General features: G+C 36.9%; 1 non-coding gene across 1 annotated transcript; it reads right to left on the bottom strand.

The window, feature by feature from the left end:
- Window positions 1–2,633: 2,633 nt before the first annotated feature.
- Window positions 2,634–2,740, bottom strand: LOC138385520 (U6 spliceosomal RNA). The gene has a single exon (XR_011233754.1). It is a non-coding gene; the product is annotated as a U6 spliceosomal RNA (small nuclear RNA).
- Window positions 2,741–9,332: the final 6,592 nt, after the last annotated feature.

Here is a 9,332-nt window from a genome sequence, read left to right as displayed (position 1 = left end):
TAAAGAAAGACAGAGCAAAAAAGTGTCATTTAAAGTTGTCACCTTGGGTATGGCTTTTAGTCTAATGATGCTGACATTATTCCACACATTCCTAGAACATTTTTAGAATTGCCTTAGAAACGTGAATCATAATATTTCTGAGATGCTTAATGATGGTAAGTCTTCATGCTTTTGACAGTAGGCTTGATTTTTGAACACATTTAAAAGTCACATAGATCAAATCCAAAGAAAATGAGAGAGTGAATGACCACACTGGGCACAGATTATAAAATCATGAGAATGAAGATCTTGTGAAGTACATAAATGGTCCCTGAGGATCCCTTAAAAAACAAATTCCCTGAAAAACTATTTTGTGCATACTATGATAGGGGCATCATCCTCCAGAGAGTTTACTTTACATCTCTCATCTTTTTGAGTTGTATGTGTATATTAACCAGCTCTTCTCTTTTCATGGATTAAGGCCTTTCATGATCGAGCCCCTGCCAACTATCCAGCCCCTCCTCCCCCATTTTCCAGGCTCCTTAAACCTTATTCTTCACCACGACAAACTAATTGAATGCTCGTTCTTACCTCCACATAAGTATTTGTGCATACTGTTCTGTCTACTTTGTCCACCTGATGAACTCTTATCTGCCTTTCAAAATTAAGTCCATACTGGGCGGGGTCCTGTAATCCTAGCACTTTGAGGGGCCAGGGCAGGAGGATCACTTGAGGCCAGGAGTTCAAGACCAGCCTGAAGAGCATAGCAAGACCCCATCTCTACAAAAAATAGAAAAATTAGCCCAGCGTGGTGGTGCGTGCCTGTAGTCCCAGCTACTCGAAAGGCTGAGGCAGGAGGTTCGCTTGAGCCCAGGAGTTTAAGGTTGCAGTGAGCTATGGTACCCACAGCACTTCAGCCTGGGCAACAGTGCCAGACCCTGTCTGGAAAAAAAAAAAAAAATTAAGCTCACATTCTGTGAAGCTTTCCCTGACCCCTAGAGCCAGAGTTAATGGTTCCCTTAGTAGCTTGGAACACATTATGGCCTTTGCTGCACTATAGGGTAATTTTTTGTTTCATGTCTGCCTCCACTCTAAACTGAGTCCCTTCGGGGCAGGGTTCATGTCTTATTTGTCTCTGTGTCCCCAGCACCTAAAACTACTAGGCACATAGTAGGTGCTCAATACACATTTGCTTACTGAGTGAATGCATACTTACTGAATCATCTCCTGTGTACCCCACACCTCGGTGAGGCTGAGCACTATGGCGCTCCCTCTGGTGGAGTCTAAAGGAATTTACTAAAGAAGTGGGGTAGCTAAAACTTAGTCCCTGCTTTAACTTGGCTTATTTTCGTATCTCTAAGACTGAGATATCTACCCTGAACAAGGGCTTCCCACCTTCCACTGTTTTCAGACTAGGAGCAACCATGAAGGAAAAGGAGAGACTATAATCTATAGTATATTATAATAGATTCTATTTGAATGTATAACATGTTCAAATTAAACTAATCGATAAAATATTAACTATTAATATATAATATTAACTACATATGTTATTAACTAAATAATAATTTCAAATTATGTCTCCTACTTTTATTCATTCATTATAAGTGTTAATCATTGAATGAATGATCAAGATGATACTGTGTTGAAATCTGAAACCTAGAATTTGGAATGTATCCATTCAGTTATCTATTTAATAAATAATGTTTTAATTGAATTTAAAAACCAAGGCTAAACACTTATGGAGCACTTGTTACATGCCCAACACCTTGCTGAAAAAATATTCAAAGATGCCATATTGGCTTGAAGGAACTCACAGTCTGGGTAATAGAACCTTCTATCAGCAAAGCTCTTTGCAAACCATTTGAATACATTGTATCATTTAATTCTCACTACTCTATTTTACAGATGAGTAAAATGAGGATGACAGAGATGAAACAATTTACCCAGCTCCTCAGCTCACTCTGGCTAGAAAATAAACGGAAAAATTAGGGCTCAATCAGGGGGTTCTGTCTCTAAATGTAAAACTCTTTTCACAAACCCCTCAATGTTATCTTTTTTTTTTTTTTAGCTTTTTACTATGGAAAATTTCAAATCTATACAAATGTAGACAAAATAGTATAATGGACCCCATGTACCTGTCATCCAGCCCTAATTACTAGCATCTCATGGTCAACTTTTTTTTTTTTTTTTTTTTTTTTTTTTGAGACAGAATCTCACTCTGTTGCCCAGGCTAGAGTGCCGTGGCATCGTCATAGCTCACTGCAACTTCAAACTCCTGGGCTCAAGCCATCCTCCCGCCTCAGCCTCCCAGAATGCTAGGATTATGGTCGTGAGCCACCGCTCCTGGCCAACCTTTTTTCATTTATACCTTCATCCACCCACCCAATACGATTTTGAAGCAAATTGAAGATAGCCTATCATTTTGCCAATAACTATAACTTCTGTTTAAAAAGAAACTTTGGCACATTAAAATTTTGGACAGTTTATTTGAGCAGACAGCAATGTATTAATATGAATTGGGCAGCTCCAAACTGGAGTTGGTTCAGCATCTGCCAAAGGAGCAAGAGAGGAAGGCTTTAATAGGGTGAATCTGGAAGCAGGGCAAAGAAATTATTTGATTGGTTAAGATTTGAATGATTGCCTTTTATTTTATTTTATTTTTTTTTATTTTTTATTTTCGTGTCATCCTTGTGCAGGGGCCATGCTAATCTTCTCTGTATCGTTCCAATTTTAGTATATGTGCTGCCGAAGCGAGCACTGAATGATTGCCTTTTAGACTATCCAGTGGGAAGTTCAAGACAAACTAATGCCCAGTTGGCCTCCTGTGATTGACTATCTTTTAAATTAGCTACTTATAGGACATGAGTCTGAGTTAGGTTTCAGTTTCCTTAATATTATAGGAATTCAGTGGTTAGAGCCACCTCAGTCTAATGGTCTCCCATTTAATTATTTTAACACATCAATGATGTTATCATGTTTAAAAAGAATGAACATTTCCTAAGTATCAAATTACCAGGACTATCTCAAAAATTTTATAAAATGTTTTTACAATTTGTTTATTTGAGTTAAGATCCAAATAAGGTCTAAAATTTGCAATTGGTCGGTATGTTTCCTAAGTCTCTCTCTTGATAGAGACTTTACCTTTCATTTCTTTTTTATTTCCTTGCAATTTACATTTAAAAGAACTGGATCATTTGTCTGCTAGTTTCCCATAGTATGTTTTTTTCTCCCGCATCACCAGGGTGTTGTTTAGTATGTTCCTCTGTATTTCCTATAAATTGGTTTTGCATTTAGAGCAGCAGTTTTCTGTCTTTAATGGGATCAGAATCACCTGAATGGCATGTTACGACAGACTGCCAGGCCTCACCCTCAGAATTTCTGATTCTTGTCTGGGATAAATCCCAAAAATTTGCATTTGTGACAAGTCCCATGTGATGCTGACCACACCTTGAGAGCCATTGATGTTGACTAGACTGAGGCTCAATCAGGTTCAAGTTTGACTTTTTTAAAGCAGTACTGCCTCAAAGGTGGTACCATATTCTTCCTACTTTATTTATGAGCTAGACTAATTCTAGGCAGAAAAACTGCCTCATCTACCAAATAGTTACTCACTGGAAGAGTCCATATAGGAAAGACTAGTTTAGAAAATGATGAGTTGGTTCACTAACATCTTCCGATGAGAGGTTTTAGTCTGTATTTGAGGCTGTGCATTTACATTGATTATGCATACATAGACATAGGCAAGCATCTGACTCTTATTGTCTTCTAATGTAATCATTCCAAAGGGTTTATTTTATTGTACACTTCTTTCCTTGTACCTCTTCTTTACATAGGACATTGTATTAATTTAGGGGGAAATTGTCTGTGCAGGTGGGCCTGATTTTCTATGATTTCCTTTCAGCCTAGTAAAAACGATGTTACAAAATAGTTGTTATACAAAGGGGACATCTGTCTTACGAGTTGAAAAGCACTACATTACACAAGGATGGCCAGTTATTGTTCTAGGCTGTGTGATCTCAACTGACTGGGAACTATTTGGTGCTAGAAGGGAAAGGACCTCAAGCTCAGGAGAGGACCTGGGAACAGAAGCATGAACAATGGGAAAAGCAGGATGGGTATTTCTACATGCAGATAGTAAAAATATATGCACATTACATTCATACCTATTTGAAAATTAGCACCAATTATTCTTTTCTTTAAAAATACTTATCTTTAGCTAGTTATATAAGTAATAAATATTCATTACAGAAAATTTCAAACATGTAGAAAAGTATAGGAAGAAAATTTAAATTGTTTTATTTATATTCCTGTGCTATCTTTGTAGGAATTTTGCTATAGTTTTTTTCTAGCCATTTTCCAAAATATATATTCCCATTTTACATGGCAAACATTACACTGTGCAATTCTGTCTTTTTTATATTATTAAACTGCTTTGGGAATTTTGTGTAGATTTAACTTGCTAATTCCTTTTGGTTCTATAATTATATAAGAGCTATAAGCATAATAGGTTCACGTCCAATTTTATGTATCTATCATTAAAAAAAAGAATTCCCATGAAATCACATCTTCTCCAACTAAAGCCCAATTCTCCGCTCTCCTTCACTACTAAACTTCTCAAAAGAGTTGTCTACATTCTGACTCTGCCTCCTTACCTCTCTTTTATGCCTAACTTTTTCTAGTAAAGACATATAAGGACATACCTTTTAAAAATCAAGTTGCTAAAGGTTTAGAAAGAAGAAACAAAAACAAAACCTAAACCATGCCCCTCTCCTTCCACTCTATCCTCTTTTACTTTAGCATTGTTTTATAGTCACTTTCCTGTGTCTGTATATGTGTGTATGTGTTTGGTCATTTATTTGTTGAAATATGATTTACATACAATAAAATGCACCCTTTTAAATACACAGTTTGGTAATTTTGACAAACATATACACTCATGTAACTGCCACCCCAGTTAAGATAGAGAATATTTCCATCACCCCTAAAAGTTCCCTAAAGGCCCTTTGCCATCATTCTTCCACCTACCTCCAGCTCCAACCAACCAATAATCTCCTTTCTGTCACTATACATTAAATTTTACTGTTCTAGAAGGGCATCTAAAAGGAAACATACTGTACATACTCTTTTGTGTCTGGCTTCTTTTGCTTAAAACAAAGTTTTTAGCATCACCCATAGTAGTGATTTGCTCCTTTTTATTGCTTAGTAGTATTCTTTTATATGAATATACTAAAACTTATTTATTCATTTATCTATTGTTGGACATTCAGGCTGTTTTTAGGTTTTGGCTATTATGATTAAAAACTGCAATGAACACTCATGTATGTCTTTTTGTGTACACATGTTTTCACTTCTCTTGCAGTTACCTCGGTATAGTACTGCTGAGTCATAATGTAAGAGTATGTTAACTTTGTAAGAAACTGCCAAACAGTTTTTCCATTGTTATTTCAAGTGGTTGTACCATTCCACACTCCCACCATCAATGTATAGAAGTTCCAGCTGCTCCACATCCTCTCCAACTCTTAGTATTGTCAGTCATCCCAATTTTAGGCATTCTGGTGGGTACATAGTGGTATCTCACTGTGATTTGAATGTGCATTTCCATGATAATTAATTAATAGTGTTGAGAATATTTTCATGTGTTTACTGGCTCTTTATATGTCTTTCTTTGTGAAGTATGTATTTATATCCTATCCCCAATTTTTTATTGTTTTTTTGTCTTCTTATTAAGTTGTAAGAGTTATTTGTATATTTTGAATACAAATCCTTTGTCAGATACAGGTATTGTGACTCTTTTCTTCCCATCTGTGGCTTATCTTTTTATTTTCTCAACAGAGTCTTTAAAAAAGAGAAAATTATTAATTTTATTATATAATTAATTTTTATTATTAATTTATTCTTTTTTTCCTTTTATGATTATTATTTTTGTGTCCTAAGATATCTTTGCCTACTCCAAAGTCATAGAGATATTATCCTATGTTTTTGTCTAAAAGTTTTATAGTTTTAGCTTTTACATTTAGTTCTGACTCATTTCAAGTTAGATTTTTTTTGCATGGTTTGAGGTAAGGGTTAAAATTCATTTTTTTTCCTTGCAGATATCTATCTAGTTTTTCCAAGACCATGTATTGAAAAGACTATCCTTTCCCCTATTGTATTATCCTGTCACCTTCCTTGAAAATCAATTGATTATATATGTTAGGGTCTTTTTCTGGGTTCTCTACTCTGTTCTATTGAATTATGTCTATTCTTATGCTAACTCCAGCAATATGCTTCAAAATATCCTATGGGTCAAAGATAAATCAATGGAAATTAGAATTTATTTTAACTGAATAAGTAAACATAACATATTAAAATTTGTGGAATGTAACCAAAGCAATACTTATTTATAGGTTCAAATGCATATGTTAGGAAACAACCTTCACATAAAGAAATCCCAGGGCTTAGTGGGCTCACCAATTAGTTAATCAAGTAGTCAGCAAAAGCAATAATCTCATAAAACTCTTCCAAACCTTAATAAAAGAGAAAACATTTCCCCGCTAGCTTTATGAGGCTAGCGTAGCCTTGATACCAAAACTTAATAAAGATACTCAAGAAAAAAATCACAGGCCAGTCTCACACATGAATGTACATGAAAAATATTTTTTAAAATATTAAAAACAAAGCACCACATGTACTCACCAGCAAACTGGTTTCCCTGAGTGCACATTTGGGATTCACACCAATTGGGTATCGGACAGAGGTCGGGGCTGGGTGGAAGGGATGGGTGTATACCTACTTGATGAGTGGGATGCGCACTGCCTGAGGAATGGACACGATTGAAGTTCTGACTGGGGGGGATGGGGTGGGGGGAGGGGAGGAGTGCACACCTACATGATGAGTGTGATGTGCACTGTCTAGGGAATGGACACAACTGAAGCTCAGACTCGGGGGGATGGGGAGGCATGGGCAATGTATATAGCCTGATCTTTTGTACCCCCTTAATGAGCTGAAAAACAAACAAAAAATTAAAAAAATATATATTAAAAACAAAACCTGTAATACATAAAAACAATAATACATAACACCCAAAGTGGATTTATTGTAGGAACACAAGGTTAGTTCAACATTAGAAAATCAAACAATATAATACACTAACAAAATGAAGTAGAAATATCATTGATTATCTTAATAGGTACAGAAAAAATGCATTTAATAAGATCAAGTATTTATGAGAAAACCCTTAGTCAACCAGGAATGGAATGGAACTTCCCTGATATAATAAAGAATATTTACAAAAATAAGGGGGAAAAAACCCTATAGCAAACATCATACCTAATGATTAAATGAGACAAAAATTCCCACCATCATCATTTCTCTTCAACATTGGAGGTCCTGGCCTATAGTATAAGGCAAGAAAAAAAATTAAAGTGTAAGGATTGGAAAGATTCTCAGGTAATATGATTGTGCATTTAAGAAATCCAAAATACTTTTGAGATAAATTATGAGAATTAGTACCTGGATTTAGCAAAGTTCCTGGATATAAGGTCAATATATCAGAAAGAGTTTGATCAGAGAACCAGAACCATAGGAGTACTATAGAATAAAGGATTTATTTTAGGGATTTGATCTTACATAATTGTGAACTAGTAAACTGTCCATCTGGCTGCTGCTTCTGCAACTGGTGCTGAGCCTGTACTTACAGGACAAGTGGTTGGGAAGGAAAAATGAACATGAAGTGGGGAAGAGAAAGGACAACCGGAACCCATAAGGATCAGTCTGGAGCCTATTTATCTCTCTTTCACAAGACCCCACCCTGGCCTTATTCAATCCCCAGGCCTCCAACGTCACTGCCCTGGATGACCTGCCATGGAACCACAGTCACACTCTGCCCAGTATTTGAAGAAGCCAAAGGAAAAGATCCCATAGGAATCCAAGGAGCTGCGGATCTAGCGGCTGCCCAATACCAACAGGGTAAGCCAGCAGAGCTGCAAAAACTCGCTTGAACTGCAAAAAGGCCTGACCTACCTCAATCTTTAGAGAGTAAGCATGGCCACTGCTTTAATTTTGCCTTCCAAATTTGGGACAGTCTTCTCCTATGGCTAGCCCTAACGGGAAGTCATTACACTCAATATACAAAATTCCAACTTATCTCTACACGTTTGTATCAAATAGGAAATGGAAAATTTTAAATAAAATTTATAATATCATCAAAAACAATATGCCTAGGCTCAATTCTAACAAAAGATATGTAAAAATTCTACACAGAAAGCTATAAAACTTTTTTTTTTGAGACAGGATCTCACTCTGTCATCCAGGCTGTGCTCAAGTGTTCTTCCCACCTCAGCCTCCCTGGTAGCTGGAGCTATAGGCACACAGAATTGTGCCTGGCTTTTTTTTTTTTTTTTTTTTTTGTACAGACAAGTTCTCACTTGTTGCCCAGACTGGTCTCGAACTCCTGGCCTCAAGCGATCTCCTGCCTTGGCCTCCCAAAGTACTAGGATTACAGGTGCACACCACCACACCTGGCTAATTTTTTGTTTCTATTTTTAATTGTCTGGCTATTTATTTTTTTTTTTTTAGTAAAGATGGGGTCTTACTCTTGCTCAGGCTGGTCTCAAACTCCTGAGCTCAAGCAATGATTCTGCCTCGGCCTCCCAAAGTACCAGGATTACAGGTGTGAGCCACTGTGCACAGCCAGGAGAACATAATTATAATACAACTAAGTGACACAGGGTTAATATTAAAAATTTATTAAGAACTCCTTCAGGCCGGGCGCGGTGGCTCACGCCTGTAATCCTAGCACTCTGGGAGGCCGAGGCGGGTGGATAGCTCGAGGTCAGGAGTTTGAGACCAGCCTGAGCAACAGCGAGACCCTGTCTCTACTATAAATAGAAAGAAATTATCTGGCCAACTAAAATATATATAGAAAAAATTAGCCGGGCATGGTGGCGCATGCCTGTAGTCCCAGCTACCTGGGAGGCTGAGGCAGTAGGATCACTTAAGCCCAGAAGTTTGAGGCTGCTGTAAGCTAGGCTGACACCACGGCACTCACTCTAGCCCAGGCAACAAAGCGAGACTCTGTCTCAAAAAAAAAAAAAGAAAAAGAAAAAAAGAACTCCTTCAAATAATATTAATAAGAAGAGAATCAACAATCTAATAGAAAAGTGGACAATAAACTTGAACAGTCTCATCACGAAAGAGGATGTCGAAATATTCAAAATTATATAAAAAGCTGCTCCACCCCACTAGTCACCAGAGAAATAAAAATTAAAACCACAATGTGATATCACTACATACCTACAAAGATGGCTGACGTTAAAAAGACTGAAAATACCGAGTACTGACAAAGATGTGCAACTGGAATTCTCATACAG

This window comes from Eulemur rufifrons, chromosome 6, assembly GCF_041146395.1.
Source record: "Eulemur rufifrons isolate Redbay chromosome 6, OSU_ERuf_1, whole genome shotgun sequence".
NCBI lineage: Eukaryota > Metazoa > Chordata > Mammalia > Primates > Lemuridae > Eulemur > Eulemur rufifrons.
Note: the sequence above shows the minus strand (reverse complement) of the source record. Positions and strands in the feature narration are given on the sequence as shown.